Here is an 18440-nt window from a genome sequence, read left to right on the forward strand (position 1 = left end):
GGAGAATAAGTGGCTGTCAGGGAAAAAGTACATCTGTCACTAACAATGGCAAGATAATTTAGAAAAATCTCCTTTTCATCATTTGGCTTTATTCTCTCATTCATGTGAGTGCTTTGAACAGAGAATGTGAATTTCATAGAACAATAGGATCATGGAAGGTTTGGGTTGGAAGGGACCTTAAAGCTCATTTCATTCCACCTCCCCTGCCATGGGCAGGGATACCTTCCACTAGACAAGTTGCTCCAAGTTCCATCCAACCCAGCCTTGGATACTTCCAGGTTTAAGGGTGTCTGTGCATTTAAAAGATTCCAGTTGAAGGATTTGGTATAAAAGGGAGTGCCAGTCTCATAATGCATGCCTGGGCTGGAGTGTCCGTGCTGTGAGCCTGTCCCACATGTCCCTGGCCACAGGCAGGTCTGTCCCTCTGCAGCTCAGGACAAGACAATGTCCCCGAATCACCCTGTGGTGGCCCAGGCAGGACTGGGAGCTGAGCATGTTCTCACTTGCCTCCAATACCTGCCACACGTGCTGGAGACTCATTGGCTTCTCCTCTCAAAACCACCCTCAGCAGCAAGTCCTCAGGTTCATGGTCCATGTTCAATGTCTTCAGCTCAGGGGCTTCACAGTACAGATCTGGTTTCTCGGTATTTAATAACCTGCCCATGGATTTCATTTATTTCCATTTATTTGCTTTTCACACTTGTTGAACCTTCACGAATTTCTCTTTCAAGCAGTTTTCTGGTCTCGCTCTATTCCTGTTCATTCATGGCACCTTCAGCATCCTGTGCAAGGGGTACCACCTGCAGCCCAGCCTTGGGTTTACCTCATTGCTCTGGGGCCCAGGATCTGAAGTTGGAAGGGCAGCAGTGAAATGGGCACCTGGGGCATGGGTCAGCCCTGGGTGTTGAGATAACACAGCTTTCCCTGCCTTCTACAATTACCTTTTTATTCAATCTCCAAAATGTGCCCTGTGTGCTTTCTGTGTCTGAAAAATAAATAAAAAAACCAACCAACCAACCAACCAACCAAAACCAAACAAACAAAAAAACCCACAAAAACAAAAACAAACAAACAAACAAACAAACAAAAACCAAAAAAAAACAAAAACCAAACCAAACAAAAAAACCTCAAAAACATGGCATCTCCACGCTGCAGGGAGATAATTAGACTAATAATGATCTGTGTTGTAAGTGATTTTAAAAACAAAGCACAGCTATTTCTATTTCTATTAGGCTTTTATAAAGCTTTTATAGGCTTTTATTAAGCTTATAGTTGGTTTTTTAGATAATTAACTGTAGGTCCTTGCCTACAGGATGCTGATGCTGCACCTCTCAACCAGCCATATCCCCCACCTTATCCCCAGCTCCTCCTGACAGGGGACACCCCTGCATCCAGCTAATGAAATATTCAGGAACAACGCTCCTAGATTTCCCCCCACTCTGGTACAAATTGCACTGGGAATTGCACTGGGAAAGCTCAGTGATCCCATGTGTTTGCTGCTTCCCAGTCCATGGAAATATGACTTTTCTTGAGGGAACTCCAACCTGACACTTACTTGGAAGCTGCATTTCTTCTCTCCAGCTAAAAACTGTTTCTTTCCCCAGCTGCCTTTCCCCAAAGAAACCTGCAAAACAGGGAGGCAAAATCTATTTTATCTTTGTTTTAGCTAGGAGAGGGATTTGGAGGTGGGATTTGGAGATTTTAGAGGCCACAATATGCTGAAGGATGAGAGTGGAGCAAACCCAGGACTAACTGAATCTAACTAATTGTGACCATTATGCACACAAAGGAAAAAAGGTCCCATTGTTCACTATGGAACACTTTGACCTTACTAGTCAGAGGATGATTTTACAGCATTAGATATTAGACCCTTCAAAATAAGTGTTATTCTTGGTGTATCTATCATAGAACAACAGAGAGGTTTGGGTCGGAAGGGACCTTAAAACTCATCTCGTTCCACCCCCTGCCATGGACAGGGACACCTTCCACTGGACCAGGTTGCTCAATGACACATCTCCCGCTGCCCCCATGTCAGGGGTCTGTGCTCCACCTGAGGAAAATAAGGCCTTAAAGTCCTTTTCATAAGAATGTCTTTTATGAGGTAACTGGAAAAATTTAAAAGCAAATGTGTTGGGTATGACCTGCCAATCAAACATCTTCTGAGGTCACCTGAATACAGATGAAGGGAGGCAGCGTGATGGCAGATACGAGCCTGGTACCAAGGCTGATTTGTTGGAGTAGAGCACCCCCAAAATGGTCAGATCCCCTGCCCAGGATGTGCACTGAGGCTGGTCCAGGACCTGACTCCATCGGGTACCCCTGGCCATGCTGGGCAGTCACTGGGCTGTGCTGGGCAGCCAGCATCTGGACAAACTGAAGATTTCTTCATTCTGAACTGGGCAAATCAAACTCCCCAGCCATAACCCAGCTGTAGCTGCCTGCCCACCTCTGCTTGGCTCCATAGACGACAGTTTCATCATTTCTGAACGTTTTGGTTTGAATTCAGTCAGGTTGTAAAAATATTCATTTTATCCCTAGCTTAGATGTGGAAACTGAATGTCACTTGGAAGCAGAAACCTGGAATTATTCTGTGAGAAAATGCTAAAAAGAGGTTCTGCAAACTTAAAAAAAAAAGGGCAAAAAAATCCCAACAAAACCAACCAAAACCAAAACTTCTCCAGTGAGGCTGTTCGCTTCTGAGAGCCCCAGTGCTGGTCATGGTCTGGTGGCAGGGTGGCTCTACTGGGAGAGTCCTAGTGCATTTCCCTCCACCTCCTTGTCATTATTTTCATGGAGCAAGAGCTTAGAAATACAAACTCTAAAGATTTAGATAACAAAAAGCCAATATAACTGCTAACAATTCTTATTTTCAGCCCCTCCAAATCTGTAAATCCATTGACTTGGACTAAAAAAATTCTAATTTATCTCATTTTACTACTCAGTGAGGTTGAGTTTTTTCATGCTTGGGCTTTACCATGGACGTTCTGCTTCCACCAGGGACTGGTGCCACAGGGTGTGGTTCATGCCCAAAGCAGAACCAGAGACTGGGCTGGGTGACAGCCACACTGCCTGGGACATGTCAACTCACCATGAGACTCTGGTCCCGGTGCTGCAAACACCAGTTGCTATAAAGAAACCCCACTGGGCACGATTAGATTGGATATTGGGGAGAAATTCTTCCCTGTGAGGGTGGTAAGCTCCTAGAACAGGTTGTCCAGAGAAGCTGTGGCTGCCCCATGCCTGGAAGGTTTCAAGGCCAGGTTGGACAGAACTTGGAAGAACGTAGTCTAGTGGAAGGTGTCCCTGCTCATGGCAGAGGGATAGAATGAGATGAGCTTTAAGGTGTGGCAATGGATTTGCCATATGTAGGATGGAAGAAGTCCTGTCAGAGATGGACTAGTGAAGAAAAAGAAGAAAATCGCTCAAATGTTATAGAAACAGAAGTTTTTAATGTGGTTTAAACAGGTTTCAAAATGGCTTTTGCATTTTTGCAAAGTCATTGCTCCTTCTTCCCAACACCCCCTGTGAAGGACTCTCATCTCCCATACAGGAGTGTCCTGGGAAGATGTCCTGAGGAGTTTCTCATTGGCCTTTGTTAACCCCTTTCTATTGGCTGTTAACTCTTTACCTGATTGTTTTTTCTGTATGACCTTGAACCCGTAATTGGTCCCCTTTTGACCCTCCTAAAAGCCTTATAAGTCCCTATCCCCACAATAAACTTCCTCTTTCGTCCGTCCCTCCCTGGTGGTCTGTGTGAGCTCCTTACGGGGTTGCCAGGCCATGTGGCGGGGGCAGGGGGAGAGCATTCACCTCCAGGTGATGGGCTGGCACCCAGAGCCTGAAGGTTTCCCCATCCAACTAATCCGCCATATTAAGGTCTCTCCAACCCAAACCATTCTGTAATTCTATGATTTTCAGTCAGCACTGACCAGCACAGGCTCCTGGTCCCAGGAGAAGACATGGGTCCCCAGGGGAGGGAAATTCTGGGTGCTGACACTGCCCTGGAGAGGTATGCTGCCTGCTCCTCCCTGGCCCCGTCCTCAGGTCCAGGCCCCAGCACTTCCATCTCCTATGGGACACCCATCACACTGCCGTCATTTCTGTGGTTGGCGCCCTGCCATGTGCTCCAGTGAAGCCTTCCCTGTTTCTATTTCTGGGTCACATCTTCCATCTCCCTTCTTATGAGCTGGCATCTCTATTTTTTAATTGGATGCCCTTCTGCTTGGCTGGTTCGTGTATCTCACCTGCATCCTCCCTGGCAGGAATATGACTTGTTCCTGGGTGTTGCCATACTGGGAGCTATTGCCATGCCCACCACCGCTGAGAACAGGGTATAAAAATACTGGGTTTTGGGGAGGGTGTGTAGATTTTGGGTGCCTAGTTTTAATTAGAAATTGACATTTCTAAGCCTTTGGCTGCCAAGCAACAAGCATTTAGGAACTGATCTCAGTTGCGATATGGAGGTACCTGTCATCCCTCCTTCCTGCGGTGTTTACAGCCTCAGGAAGGGCCACCTCGCCATTCTTGCACAGGCACTCATCCATGGGGAAGCTGGTAGTGATGCTGGATGGGACCCTAGGTAGAGTGGGTGACCCAGGGCTTCACCACCCCCAGCACTGCTGGAGCAGCAGTGCTCAATGTACAATGATGTGGGGGTGAAATTTGGTGCTAGAGCCAGTGGGATGTTCTGATCCCTGGCTGAAGGAACCCTATCAGTCAAGCCCAGGAATTTTCACAGCCCAAGGACTTGACCACTGGTTCAGAGGGCAAACAGGAGTTTGTGGGCTCCTGCAGCTGCAGCCCAGAGTCCATATGGGAGCAGGAGTCAGGGAGCACAGGGAGTCTCACTGCCATACAGCATCCTCAGTCTCATCCCTATAGAACAAGTCACTTCCTCCCCATCTTCCCTTTCCAGAAGAGATTCCTCTCTTGAATTAGCTAACTACTCACTGCACTCTTGGCAGAGCAATGTTCTGTCCTTCCCTGCTTGCAGTACCTCCCTTGAGCTCTGCCACCAGGCTGGCAGCAGAGAAGAGCAGCAAGAGTCAGTCTCCAGGAGCAAACCCCCGCAAAGCTCTGGCACCTCAGGGCCATCCTGCAGGTCACAGGCCCTGAGGGATACAGGACACTCCCCTCTGCCCTGCCCTGGTGCCCCTGGGCTCCCTGGCCCTACTCTGGCATGGGAAGGGGCTGGAGCTCAGTGGTGAAGCTGGTGTCTGGTCTGATACCATATGTCCAACAGTGGCTCATGGTACACACTCCCAAAGAAGTCCTTATGCACCCTTAATGTTCCTCATCAAGAGGGTGTTTGGGCACTGAACAGGCTCCCCAGGGCAGTGGTCACGACCTCAAAGCTGCCAGAGTTCAAGGAGCCTTTGGAACAACTCTCTCAGACACATGGTAGGATTGTTGGGGTGTCCTGTGCAGGGCCAGGAGTTGGACTCGATGATCTTTGTGGGTTCCTTTCAGCTCAGGATATTCTACTATTCTAGGGCACTAACCCTGCAGTCTTGCCCCTGAGGCCGGGTCCCAGGTGGCAGCTCTTGGGCTGCAGCAGACCTGCAGTCCCTTATTTGTTTCCTCCTCTGGCTTAACGTGGCTGCAGATGCTCCTCTGTTCCTTAAGTGCGTAATCTTTCTGAACCTTACTAAGCTCTTTCCTTCAGTTTTATCCCATTACTTCTCAGCCTTCCTCCCTGTCATCCTTGAGGATAACTAGAGATGGCCTTATACTCTCAGCCCTCCCATGCTCGTTGCTTGGCACACCATGTATCAAACTGAACGTTTCATATGTGAGAGTGAGAGTCAGACTGACTTTAGTCTACTTATCTCAACCTTTAGGGTATTCAGTACTTGCTGTGCCCTATTTTACATGCGCTCTGGGGTAGAGCACAGGGCAGCTTTATTCCAAGATCTCACCAACTGTAGATGATGCACCTTGCCTATGTGGAACTCATCTCTCCTCAGTTGTGCTGATGGTCCCCAAGAGAGCAAGAGACCCCTGATCTGCATGTAGATGCCCATGGAATAACCCCCTCATCTGTCCTCAGAGATAACACAGACTTCAAACTTCCAGCAAAGTCACATTGCCTCAAATGAACCATTACCTGGTTAGGAGGAATTTTGCAACAAAGGATAGCAGAGGCTGGTGTGATGGACCATTCCTTCATGGTGAAACAGGCTTTGTAGGAGCTGCCACTTCACAGCAAGGCAGGGGTAGAGGGAGACAGAGGTTTTAAGCACAAGGCTTCACTAACAGGCTGTTACTCACCAGTGTTTGACTTCCGAGAGATTTGCAGAGAGAGGAACAAAGCAAACCAGGCCTGTCCTCTGCTTGGTGGGTAGAGGGGGAAAGTCTGCCCCCCCCCGGGCATGCACCTCTCATCTCTTACAGCCCACCATGGATTTTATGGCCTTTCACCCTTCACTGGTCCCCAGAGGTATCTGTAGCACCCTGAGGGATTGTAGGATCTCACTGGAAGAGCCACATCAGCTCAAAGCTTGATGAGCCTGGGGGATGCCAAGTGTTCAGGGCAGCTCCCCTTTCCTGCCCCTCCATGTGGCTGAGAGCACTGCAGTCTGGACCCCGAGCATCTGCAATGCTCTCACCTGCGTCCACTTGCCTCCTCCTTATCCCTCCAGGTCCTGAGTCAGTCATGGTTGTTTGACTCAGGGTCCCTGTAGACTCAGCAACCCCAACATTGCTTTGTGCATGCTCAGCACTGTGTCCATCCCTCAGCATTGCCTCATCTCTTGCTCCCTCTCCTCCAACCTCCCTCTCCACACCTTGTCATCCTGTCCCTCCCCAGCCTTGCTTCCTGTGCAAAGCCAGACAGGTCATTTCACGTGTTGGTAGTGAATGTTGGTCCCATTATGACTGAAATGGTCAGTGGCATCCTCGACACACTATGTCACCTTTGGCGACAGCAGTAATCCAGTGCCAGAGAACTTGTTCCTGCTTAATAGCAGAAAGCTGCAAATGACACTCTCAGCCTCTCCTGTGGGCTGCAAAGCCATCACCAGCTAAACTCCCAGGATGATAAAACACCAAATAGAACGGCCTTACTGTGACCAGGGTGGTCACACACTCCGAGTGCCCTTGTATCATACAGTGCCATGGTACAAGTCCCCAGCTCAAGCCAAATCAACTCAAAACAGTTCCTTTGGGATTTGTTTCTGCCTTCTCCTCCCTAAATGACCCTGTTCTTCTCAACTAGTTGGTCTCCCACACAGCATCCTGCCACTGTCATAAGGGATGTAAGAGATCCTGACTTGTCAACCCTCATCCTCTTCTGTTCTTCCTTGCCACCTTGGTGGGACTCTTCTGGATCCCTCTATTTCTCCTGGCAACACCATCACCTCCCTCCCATGGGAACAGACTCCTCACACCCTTTCCCTGCGCTGCTCTGCCCTGTTCTCCCCCTAACCAGTGCCAGGAACTCTCAGGTTTACAGCACAAACATCTCTAAGCCTGGAGAGATCCCCTCGGACTGCTGTCCCATGTCCCAGGTCTCCTCCTCCTCCATATCCACACTCACACTGTCCCTGCATTCTGTCCCACCTGCTCAGCAGAGTCCTGTGTCCAGGTTTCTCCCAAAGATTTCAAAGCTCTGCTCAGTCTTCATCTCTGATCTTTCTCCATGTCTCCACACATTCAGCCTTAGAAAGGCTTAGAAGGCTTCTCTTATGCCCTTCCCTGGTTTTCTACCTGCCCTTGTCATCTCTGCTCCCCTGCCTCTCCCTTACCCCCCTCTTTCTCCTGCCAGATGCCCACAGCATCCTGTCCCTCAGCCCTCTCTGTTCCCCTTTCAAATGCTGTAGCTGGCTAATCTCCACCACCCACCAGTTCCAGCTGCTATCACTATGGTGACCCTCAGATCCACTGTGCTGTGCCAGACTTGTCTCTTTCTTCCAAAAAAAACAGCCAGCCTGGCTGACATTTCCTGGTGGAGGGTCAGCCTTCAGCCCAGTTTTAGCATACTGAGAGCAGAGTTCCTCACCTCACTCCAAAGACTTCCCCCATCCCTCCCACCCGGACAAACCCTCTGTGCTCCATTGCTCTGCACCACCTTGAGCTCAGCTTCCTCCTCCCAGCTACGCCAGAGTCTCACGTGTTCTCTACATCACTGCTTCCAGCTAAATCCTTTATATCAATTCCTCAGGCTAAAATATTCACCTGGACTCAGGTATGTTGCCATTTGATTCCTGCTATGCTCTGTTCTCTGGCCTAGCAGCAGCAACCATGTTAACCAGTGCTTATCACACCAGTTCTGGAAAGATTGCTCCCCTTTTGCCTTGAATGTATCACCTCTTCCTATGCCTCCCCTGATTCTCCCTCCTTCATCACCAGGAATGAGAACCATTTGTCTTCACTTGGAAAAGCCTCTATAGTTGCCTGCAGCTTTCCTGTAGGTGTCCAAGCCCCCTCTTGACTCCTGTACATGTCAGAAGTGAGGCTTTGAGGTCTTTTGCAGACAAACTTCCCCAGTTGCCCTTCATTCATAGAGTCATAGAATCCCAGAATGGTTTGGGTGGCCAGGGACCTTATGGATCATCCAGTTCCACATCCCTGCCTTGGGCAGGGACACCTTCCACTAGACCAGGTTGCTCCAAGCCCCATCCAACCTTTGGGTTGAACACTTGCAGGGATGGGGCAGCCACAGCTTCCCGGGGCAACTTGTGCCAGGGCCTCCCAAATATTATAAAATAATTTCTTCCTAAATTTCCTCCTAAATCCAATATCCCTCCTTATCTCACCATCATTTTCCTCCACATGGGCTTTGCTGGGTTGCTAACTGAAACCACAGCAGGGAAGCATGTCAGCCTGACAGGGCTGGTCTCCATTCCCCCAGCATTGCACCTGGCTCTGGGCTTCTTAGGACACCAAGGGACTTTTCTGAGGAGCGCCCAAACACTCACAGTAAAATCAACAGCAAATAACATCAATTACAACTTCTTCTTCATGTTCTTTCAGCCCCTTGGGTCTGACATAAGGCTCGGGAGGGCTGTGGAATAGGTAGGATGATGGAAAAGGTATTGCCTCTCACAACCAAAAGATTCCAGGCTGCTTGGTCCCACTACTGCGATCCAGACCCTCCATGCCTTTGGCAGAGATGGAATGTCCTTTCCCCCTGAGGCAGCTGGATGCCTTTCACTCAGCTACTCACCCAACTCCTGCTCTCTTTGTCGCAGTGCCTCTGGACCCCAGGCTCCACCATTGACAAGTAACCTGCCTAATTGCAATTTAAGAACAAAAAACATTTTGAAGCTGATAGACTTACAGAGAGGGGGTTTGGAAGCATGCAGGAAGCCTTTGCCCTGCAAAGGGAGCCATGCACCCTTGGAAGTTGGGAGAGGAAAATGCCAGGGTTGAGAAAGATTTTGGAGGGTGCAGAGAGCACTGTGGGGCTCATTGTTCCTTTCTGCTGGGTCATTTCCCCTTAGGGATGAACTGAATGGTCAATTCTGTATTCAGGACTGGGAAGGCAGCTGCACTTTTGCTGAATCTGCTACAGGAAGGAAAAAAAAAATCTGTATATTTCTTTTTTCCTAGGAGAGTGAAGCCTCTTCCCCAGGAAGCCAGCTCTCCATTTGCAAAAGCACCTGGGCAAAGGGATGGGAAAATACCTGTGATAGCTGCTCCCAGCATTGTGCTCACCCCTCAGTCCAGGCTCTAATGCCGGTGCATGGCAGCTGCAGAGTTATTTTACAGAGACAAGCAGTCCTGTCTCTCTGATCACCTCACTTCCCATGGGATAGCCCTGGTCAGGTATCCCAAAGCAGCAAGGTCTGTGGATTCGCAATTACCTCTGAAACCACCAATACCTGGATCAATACCTGGATCTCCTGAAGCCAGGCTGGGAATCCCTGGCAGAGGGAAGTCCAAGAGCTCTTGCTCTCTGTCCTGCATGGACCCATCTGCTTGGTGTACCTGAAAGGTCATTACCTGCTCTGCACACACCTTGAAGGGCATCCAAATAAAGAGGCTGTTCCCCTAGACAGGATCCTCAGCAGTCCCTGGGAGGGTAGGCAGGCTGGGCGCAGGGAATGCCTGCCATCCAGCCAGGAGCAAAGCACCCTGAGATCCAAGAACATGTGAGGAACAAGCATTGCTCTGCAGCCCAGTGCTCACAAGGTCATCTCTAGCCCATGACAAGGTCATCCCAGCCCAGGGCAAGGTCACCTCCAGCCCAAGGCAAGGTCATCCCCAGCCCATGGGAAGGAAGACACATGCACCACAGTGACCAAAAACCCTGAGCAGAAGAGGAGTAGCAAGTGAACAGTTGAGCCTAATTTGTACAAGGTTGTAAATGAATTTCACTGTGGCAGATGGTCAGTGGATTATTTTCCAGAGGGTTAAGCAAGACCCAGATTAGGAAAAGCTGAGAAATTTTGATGTGGCGTGCAGGATGTTATCCTGGGGCTCAGGACATTGGGACCCCAGTGCATTAGGGGGAGTCGTGGCTGTGCAAGGGGGTGGAAGAGCCCTGTCTGAGCAAAGTTGGGAGGGTGCAAGGGCAGGTGTGGGGCCAAGCATGCAGACCCTGTGCACCAGGCTGGCAACACCATCAAAAGGTCCCTCCGAGCTTTCCATGTCCTTAAAGCCAAGGTCCTGGCTGGAGTGGCTGGTGCCCCCTGTCTGGGTCAGTCTTGAGTTAGAGGAGCACATTTCAGTTCCGCGGGGGCCCTGCCCTGGCCCTGTGCGGAGCCGTGCCCACCACCCGCAGTCCGCAGCCTTTGGCTTGCCCTTGCCACTCCGGCAGCATTCCTGGGTGCCGAGCTGGAAGTGCGGTGCCGGGCTGGGGTTGGGGGGGGGGGGGTGTGCTGCGCCGGCCCCGCTCCATTCCCTGCCCTGATTTCCTTGTGGAAATCCCAGAGTCTTCTACAGATCCAGCTCTGGTTTTGGGGGCAGCCATCTCCCTCTCCCTCTTTCCTCTTCCCTCCTTCTGCTCTCCTTCCTCCTCCTCTCCCTCCCTCCTCTCCGCACTGTGCTCTCCGGGGGCTCTGGGTACCGCTGCAGCATCGCCAGCCTCCTCCATGCAGGCGGCTGGGGCGCGGGGCGGAAGGGGAGGGCTGCGGGGGCCAAGCTGAATGAATGGGCATCGCCTCGGTGCCGCTGGAGCCTCCGCATAGGGGCGAGGCGGCCGCACCGCGCCGCGGGCAGGGGGGCAGAGGGGCCGGCCAGCGGCCGGGGCCGGGGCCGGGGCCAGGGCCGGGCCGGGCCGAGCCGAGCCGAGCCGAGCCGGGCCCCCCGCCCAGCCCGCCGGGGCGCTGCGAGGAGCGGGCGCTGCCCCGCCGCGGGACCCCCACAGGCGGGCCAGGTGAGAAGGGGGCTGCGGCGGGGCCGGAGGCGGCCGGGTCAGGGGCGCCGGGAGCGGGGCGGGAGGCGCAGCCCTCGCCGGGAGGGCGGTGCGGAGCCAGGCCGGCGCTGGGCGTGCGGGGATGGACGGTGCGGAGCGAAGGTACAGACGATATGGGAAACGGGTTGGACGGTGCGGGATGGAGGGATGGACGGTGCTGGGCGAAGGTCCGGACGGTGCTTGGAAGGGGCTTGGAAGGGACGGTGCAGGTTGGATGGCTGGACGGTGCGGGGAAGGGGTTGGCTGATGCAGGGCTGCGCTGGCTGGTGCGGGAACGGGCAACAAGGAGTTAAGTGGCTGCAGACCAACCGGGCTCAGAGCGTGTGTGTGTGTGTGTGTGTGTGTGTGTGTGTGTGTGTGTGTGTGTGTGTGTGTGTGTGTATGTGTGTGTGTGAGAGAGAGAGAGAGATCCCGCACCCCCGGGGGGCGTGGCCCATCCCACCCCACGCGTGTCCATGCGGGGCAGCGGGCGGCCGGGTGCCGGTGCGGGCTGCGGCGTGGCGGGGCCGCGGCTGCGCAGGGGTGCAGGATCCACGGCAGAGCCCGGCCACGCCGCTGCCTCCGTTACCCACAGCACATATATGTGCATGTGCGGGAACCCACGGCCCCGTGCGTGTGTGTGGGACCCGCTGCGGAGCCCGTGTGGGCGGCTGTGTCGGGTGCGGGACCCACCGTGCGCGGCCGGTGTCGGGTGCGGGGCTGAGCGTGGCTCCATTTCCCCGTGCGTGCCCACCGCATCGAACCTGTGCGGGTGTGCACGGCCCGCGCCTGCGTGCGCTGTGCTCGGGGGTGCGTGTGCCGCTTGGATGTGCGTGTGTGCTGCTGGGGGCTGAGTGGTGCACGCACGCGTGTGCTCCGATAGGTGATGATGCGTTACCTGCGGGTGTGCGCGCAGTGAGGAGGCGTGGGGGGCTGGGGGCGTGCACCAGGGAACACATAGGGGTGTTGGAGGGAGCAGGCACGTGTGGGGAGGTGCGTGGGGTCTGTGAGCACACATGTACCCAGGCTGCCTGCTCCCCCCGGGCCCCATCCTGGCTGCACCCCTTGGCCATCTCCGGGCAACTATCCCTATCCCGTGAGCCGTCACTGGCAATGAGTACGGCCCTGGCCTATATTTGCCGTGCCCGGGATGTACTCTCCCCTTTTCCTGGGACGGGATGCTTTGCAGTGTGCGGTGCTTGTGGGCAGACCTGCCCGACCCTCAGTCCATTGCCCGACTCTTCACCCGTCTGCCTGACCCGCAGTCCTCTTCCTGCTGGATCTCCCATGTAAAGATGCTCTGGGTTGCCCAGGGCCAGCAGGGCTGTGGGGAATGGATCCAGCAGGGAATGGAGCTGGTCTGCAGCGAGCAGCTGTGCCTGGCAGGGCAGTGCCCGCTGTCCCTGTGGATGTGGCTGGCAGGCTCTCTGCGTGCCCCCCCCGTGCCCCTCTGCAACAAGGGCCTGGATCAGCCCTGGGGTGGTGGTTGGATCATTGCATTTGCATTAGACTTTTGGAGGGGCAGACGAACGTCCCCCCCACGTGCCGGTCCCCTCCAGGAGAGAGATGCCACATGACAAAGCTCCGGTCCGAGATGAGGCCCAGGAAAGAGCAGGATTTGTTACCATCATTTCCATTGGAGTTTGGCACCATGTGCCTTTGAGGATCATAGCCCTGGTGACCTTCCCAACACCATGCCCCTACCCTGGTGTGTGGCAAGCACCTGTGGCACCGTGAGCAGCTGTGTCCATGCAGATGTACAGGGCTGTCATTCCACGGGAGCTGGGCATCTTGGAGCACTTCCTGCAAAATGGACTCCCAGACCCTTGCAAATCCACCTCTGACTGCTTCTTCTCCAAGGAAGCAAACACAGAGCCAGCTCAGGGGCTTCCTGCAGGAAGTTAACGCCTGGTAGGAGCCACCAGTCCTGCTCTGAAACATGGGGCTGCTGCTTATGCCAGCAAGAAGATGAGGCTTTTCCAGTTGTGGGCTTGGCAGATGTGGCTCTGGTCTCTGCAGCAGCTCAGCTTCCTCACTCCTCTCGCTGTCCATGACGCATGGTACAGTTGGAAGCTGCAAGTGGTGAGGAACAGAGCAGCTCCAGGGAAACATGCCACTCTGCAGCAGGAGACTTCTGCACCTTCCTACACCCTTATTCTGGGTGAAATTTCACCCTTGGAGAATCAACATCTGGCAAGCCACAAAAAAATGTAAATCAAATAACCATCAGTAGTAATTGGAGACCGGTTTGGAAATTGGTTTGCTACCTGCATGCCTCCCAGGCAAATTTTCCCTGTTAACCATTGTGCATCTTTGCATGAAAAATGAGGCTTTATTTTCCAACCTGGGTAGCGACAGCGCAGCAGGATGGGGATGAACACGCCGTGTCCCCTCTAATCTGCCCACAATCAGGCCTCTCCCAGCACTGAGCTGCTGCTGCCGCCACAAAGATGGATAGCTCGGGATCCGGATGGCAGCTGCCTTCCTCGCTGCCCGCATCATCCCCTCGCCATCCACAGAGGGGAGCAGCCCACGAGGATGTGTCCCTGGGAGGGCTCTGTGCCCCGGCAGCCACCTGTGTCCCAGGTTTCACCGCCTGGCTCAGGCCAGAGCCGCCAGCTCATGCCAGCTCAACCATCACCCCCAGGCGAGGCTGTGCCGGGCTGCCAGAAGCTGGGCTGACTCCCATTTGCTTTTGGATGGGGTTCAAGGAGCTGATTCGGAGCTTGGCGAGGTTTTTCTTCTCACCGTTGTCCAGCCTGGATCCAGGGCTGAGCTGCAGCTGGCTGGGCCCCCTGACCAGCCATGCCAGGGTGAGGGGCAGAGGGTAGCCCCTTGCTGCAGCTGCGCACCCTGGGGCAGCATATCTGGTCCCCGGGAGCACAGTGGGGTGACCTGGGTCACCCCAGGCAGGCTGAGCATTGCCCACCTCCGATGAGGAAGCTGTTGGAGAGGGGGCTCTGGTCAGACTCCCTGAAAGGGAAGGGGCTGCAGGTGATCACAGGCCATCACTGCAGTGGTCAGAGTTGTTTTGAGCAGCGAGACTGCTTGATTATTCTTCATTTTGGAGGCGTTTTTAGTTTTATGCAGAGTAAATGGACGTGAAGGTTCTGCTTGAGTCTGTAAGGGAAGCACTTGGCTTGAACTGCTGTTTGAGGTTCTGTGTCTTGCCAAAAGCTGGTTATGTATAGCAGAGCTTTGCTGAAACAACACTCCTGGGATTTGCACCAACCTCCTGCAGCCTGGGCTTGGCATGTCCAGCTCTCCATGGCATAAATGTGACAGGGTTTTGCAGATGTCTGTATTCCACACTTTGTACTTGCTCACATGTCTGGTTTGGGAGGTCAGTTAGGCTCCTCCGTGGGCAGTGACTTCGGCTACCCCAACCATGCAACTACCTGCAGAGATTCCTGTGGGCTCTGTGTGTGACCTTGTGTTATAGTTTTGGGTGTGCAAGAGAAGATCCTACTCCTCTTCTTGCTGTAGAGACATTGCAGAGAGAAGGTTTCCACCAGGCTGAGCTCTCCCGTGCTCAGGCAGGCTCCCATGGATGTCAGCCTTTCTTGTGACTGGCTGGTGGGTCTGGACCACTGACTGTCAGGAAATTGGCCTTTCCTGAGAGCTTTCCCCAAATGAAACCTGGCTTGCTGCAGCTCCTTGCCAAGCTTTCCAGATGCTCGAAGGAAGCACAGCACAACTTCCAGAGCTGTTATGGTGATCTCGTGGCAGCGGGTTGAAACTAGGTGGTATTTAAGGTCCTTTCCAACCCAAACCAGTCCATGTTTCTGTGATTCTATGATCTCAGTGGGTTTATGCCCTCTGGTTGTGGGTGACATGGGTTGAGGAGGGGGGGGGGGCAGGTGACAAGCAGCCCCAAACCTACACTCCGCTGTCGGATGGTTTAGATGTCCCCTGGTCTTGCTTCTGCAGTCTCTGGGGAGTGTGGGCCTTTCTATGCATCCCTTGGGTGACTCTTATGTGGAAGGACGCTATTGCCTCAGGCCTTCAGAAACTGTCTTTGGGTTTGATGTCCCCTGATATCTCCTGTGCTGTCCATAGGGCAGTTGGTGAGGACTCAGAGCAGCTAAGCGCTCTACAGGAGGGACCCAGGAGCTTTCAGGAATGGTGTTGGCACTTGTGCTCAGGAGGAGTGGTAAGACCTGTGATGAAAGTCCCCTTATGTCAAATGTTTAATATCCAAATCCCTCAACCATTTGTCTCGGTGTGCCTCCGTGGGACAGGGACCACCCACACCGTGTCCCTTGGCAGGTGACAACAGGATGGCAGCACCACAGCTCCAGCCATTCCCCTCCCTGCACAGCCTGCAGTGGGGCTGGGGGACTGGGGGGCTGGAACCCTCTCCCCACCACTTCCCTCTCAACTGTTGTTGGGTGTTTTCTTCACCCGCACCGTCTCAGGGCCTTGGTAGAGGAGCAGGCACTGGAGATGGTTGCTGATTCCTCACTTTGGGTCTCTGGGATGACCCAGCTGATGGCCAGGGATCTGCAGGGAGCAGCTTCCCTCTGTGATGGGGCAGCTGGGAAGAACATGTGGCAAGTGTCCCTGGGGTGTTTTAGAGCATCAGCTTGTGCCCTGAAGAGTCTCTGTTGCTGCCTGCTCTGGTGTGAGACCCCCCTCTGTGCCTGGGGTCCCTATGAGGAGGACAGAGATGAGTTAGTTGTGTGTCAGCCTGGTTTGGGTCAGACCAAAGTCCTTGGCTGCAGCTGCAGGGACCTTCACAGTTTGCTTTGGGAACATCCTTGGGGTGCCAATGCTTTCTACCATCTTCTTATCCCTATGCTCCCTTGAGTCAGCTCTGTCCCCTCCAGTGTCTCCAGGGCTTGCACACCTCTTGTCCTGTTCCCATGAACCACAGTCCTCTCCCAACCCGTCACTGTCCCCCAGGACTGGGACAGCCCTCCCACGTTCTCCTGTCCATCACCCTCAATTCTCCCGTGATGGTGGTACCTGTGCCTTCCCAGGAGGCTGCAGGGCCAGCACTGGGTGGGCAAGGGCCACTTCCTGCTGCTCCATCACCAGAGCAGCACCTCACAAGGTATTTATAGGCTCAGTAATGTTATTCCCCTGCCAAACTATTACGGAAATAGGCTCAGTGTGTGTCATAGGAAAGAGGATTTTAATGGCACAGTTTTCACTGCGGGAATGAAGCTGATGCTCCCTCACTGTTTTCCTTGTCCAATTAATCCTTCCCATGGTAGAGAAGTATGAGGGGATGGCTGCTCTGGTGGTTCATCTGGGTAATTCTTTGAGATGGCACCTCAGCCAGGTGCCCAGCACCTGGGGGACAGGGACCTGCTGCCCTGCTCCCACCCTCAGCTGACCCAAATTGTGGGGGGACAGTGCCTCTCATCCTCCGGGGATCAGGCCAGGCCCCAGGGACCACCTTCTTCCTGGGGCAGAGCTGCTGGGGCAGCCGGGACTCAGGGCTGGTGTTAGAGCTGAGCAGGCACAGTTAGTAGACAAGGTCCTTTATCCAGTGATTTTCGTGTTCTGAACAGCAAGATGATTTTCTGAACAATCAGAAAGGGCTGGTTTGGCATTTTCTAAATAACCCACCCTCCTTCTGTCTCAGTTGGGCACTGCTGCTGGTTTGGGAAGAGGTCGAAGCCCAGGGATGTCTTAGGAGGTGTTTCAGCTAGCTGGAATGTGGACAGTTTCTCAGCTGTCGGCTCATAGCCACCAATACCATTCCCTGCCTGTCCTTGCTTGCTGCGGGGAAAAGCCTCTGAGGTGGGAAAAATGATTTCATGGCAGGCCAAGGTTTGAGTTGTGCTTTCCGGGCAGCATGCTGGCTATGTGGAGGGCATGGATAGACAGACCCACCGCAGCACTATGGCTGTGTCCTCCCCCCGCTCAGCGAGGAGGGTGATGCTCCCTGAGGGGGTGATACCTCTGAGGCAATGATGCTCACAGAAGGTTTGTGCTCTGCGTGATGGGGCAGCAGGTCTGGCGAGGAGTGGAGCACCCAAGCTCCCTGTGAGCTCCTCAATCCTTTCCTGGAGCATGGGAGTCCTGTCCCCAGCACTCGAGTCTGTTCGTGTGCTGTGAGCAGAGGAGGGCAGCCCTCCTGCTGCCCTACAGGAGCAGTGGAGGCCAAGGTGATGGCTCAGAGCCATGGGGAGCCAAACCTTCTGTGTGACCCTGTGTGACCTAGAGACAGGAAGCTGCTGCAGACCGGGGCTCCCTGGGTTCAGGAACCCAAGGAACGGTGCAAGACCTCAGAGCTGCAGGAGCAGCTGCAGTGGAGCTGCTGACTGTGTAGCCCCTGCCCCTCTGATGTTTCCTCTCCTCTGCTTGGAGCTGTGAGGTGGGGATGGAAACTTTCCCCTCCCATTGCTACCTGGCAGCCTCCAGCACTGCCAACCAGTGGGCTGGAGAAACCCACTTCTGGGGCTCTGTGCCCACTGCCCCACGGCAAGCCAGCCAGGGGCTGGTGGCTAGAGGCCAGTGGTTCCCCCCAGCCCCTAGCAGTGCTGCCAACAAGCACAGCAGCCAGCCCCTCGCAGAGACAGTTTGGAAACTGGGAACCGCTAAGCTGGAGAAAAACGTCCTTCCCACATAGCCCAGCCGGACTTCCTCCCTCCACCAGTGCTGCTGCTGGGAAGCTGCAGGCTCATGGCCGTGCCAGGGCACCAGGCACTGGCAAAGGGACCGTGCCCTGCAGGATGGAGAGACTTGACGTCCAGGGCGAGGAATGCAGCTGGGGTCAAGAGCCCTGGGAGGGGAGTCATGGGTATCCCCCAGGACCCAATCCTCCTGCCCATGGCTCTGCAGGCCCCCCTTTGCCTTTTGGTGAAGGCTGGGACTGTGTGACTCTGGAGGCAGCATCCCTTCCCTGTGCTCCTCCTGCCCACACCTCCATGGCTTCCACCCCCAACTGGCTGCCCAGCCAGCTGCACCCCTCATCCTTCCCACCCCCACTTATTTTCCGGACAGTTGTTCCTCTCTCTCTCTCCGGTGGCTGCTTATCCTGAGATCAATGCTGAACCCTCTCCTCCTCCTCGTTGCTGCACTGTCCCTTAGGACAGACCATTCAGCCTGCTCCTCCTCCTCCTTTTCCCCTTCATTAATGAGTCTCTTT

At 54.1% G+C, this 18440-nt stretch overlaps 1 protein-coding gene across 5 annotated transcripts in view; it reads left to right on the top strand.

The window, feature by feature from the left end:
• Nucleotides 1-11233: 11233 nt before the first annotated feature.
• Nucleotides 11234-18440, top strand: part of DLGAP4 (DLG associated protein 4) — a 149703-nt gene continuing 142496 nt past the window's right edge. For 3 of the 5 annotated variants that reach the window (XM_032705342.1, XM_032705343.1, XM_032705344.1), the window contains exon 1: nt 11235-11320. The gene's annotated coding sequence lies outside the window, so the exon portion shown is untranslated. Of the gene's footprint in view, nt 11321-18440 lie in introns of all 5 variants that reach the window. The other 2 variants (XM_032705340.1, XM_032705341.1) reach the window with 1 other exon arrangement.

The sequence above is a fragment of the Chiroxiphia lanceolata genome, chromosome 17 (genome assembly GCF_009829145.1).
Source record: "Chiroxiphia lanceolata isolate bChiLan1 chromosome 17, bChiLan1.pri, whole genome shotgun sequence".
NCBI classification, from domain to species: Eukaryota; Metazoa; Chordata; class Aves; order Passeriformes; family Pipridae; genus Chiroxiphia; species Chiroxiphia lanceolata.